Source organism: Sinohyriopsis cumingii, unplaced genomic scaffold (genome assembly GCF_028554795.1).
Source record: "Sinohyriopsis cumingii isolate HCF-2022 unplaced genomic scaffold, ASM2855479v2 utg003732l, whole genome shotgun sequence".
Taxonomy (NCBI): Eukaryota; Metazoa; Mollusca; class Bivalvia; order Unionida; family Unionidae; genus Sinohyriopsis; species Sinohyriopsis cumingii.
Genome location: NW_028316578.1, coordinates 33,498 through 34,467, shown reverse-complemented (window position 1 = coordinate 34,467; position 970 = coordinate 33,498). Strand labels below are relative to the sequence as shown.

Genomic DNA, 970 nt, shown 5'->3' with positions numbered 1-970 from the left:
CTGACGATGGTGTTTTCTGACATATGTAATTGTGGTTAAGATTAGTCTTTCTTGTATACATAAACTGGTTCTCTAAATTCAAGAATGAAACTATGCAATCAAAACTGGCAGAAGTTAAATAATTATTAGCATACATTTTGATAAGGATGTCTAAAACAAACTTTTTCTGTATGGGTGTGGAGGTTAACTTTGTTCAGAGGAAGATAAGAGTGCAATGAAAAACTATGCTAATCCACTGGTCCATACAGTAGTTATATTTGTTCAAGAATTTCAGTACATCCTCTGAAGCTGAAGTCGTAAATGGGGTTCTGGGAAGTTAACTTCCAATTAATTGTACTTGACTAACTATATGAAAATCTATTTCAAGTTTTGGAGAAATGACAATTCACCAGCGTTTCCGAAATGAATCCGTCAAAAGTATTGCATTTACACGAATAATTGAAAATGAAATATTTCACTCATGGCTGTCCCGAGAGATTGCTTCAACCATTTACCAGGATACTACAAAATGAGTATTAACTTTCATTTCCAAAATGGTGGGCTCGTCCGGGATTTGAACCCGGGACCTCTCGCACCCAAAGCGAGAATCATACCCCTAGACCAACGAGCCTCACATGGGAAATAATCGTGCCATTATCCGCCTTTATATTTGTCCTGCATACGAGCCGCTACCTTATCGACAGCTTGATATCAGTGCGCTGCTGTTACTCAGATCCTTGCACATGAAAAGATTATATCATAGATGAAACGTACATATTTCATTTCCTTGTGTACATTTCATGCACAAATAGTATTGTTTCGAAATACCAGTCTTTTGATATCATTTACTATTCAGTTTGCTTCAAAGCTAATCTCCCAAATCTATGAGATATACACATATAAGTCCTTCTTCCAAGGAGAAAATACTGTCGCAAATGACCCATGATCAAACTAAATTTAATGAATTTTAATAATCTTTGCATCATTTAAG

At 35.8% G+C, this 970-nt stretch overlaps 1 non-coding gene across 1 annotated transcript; it reads right to left on the bottom strand.

The window, feature by feature from the left end:
- Window positions 1-538: 538 nt before the first annotated feature.
- Trnap-ugg (transfer RNA proline (anticodon UGG)) lies at window positions 539-610 on the bottom strand. The gene has a single exon. It is a non-coding gene; the product is annotated as a tRNA-Pro (tRNA).
- Window positions 611-970: the final 360 nt, after the last annotated feature.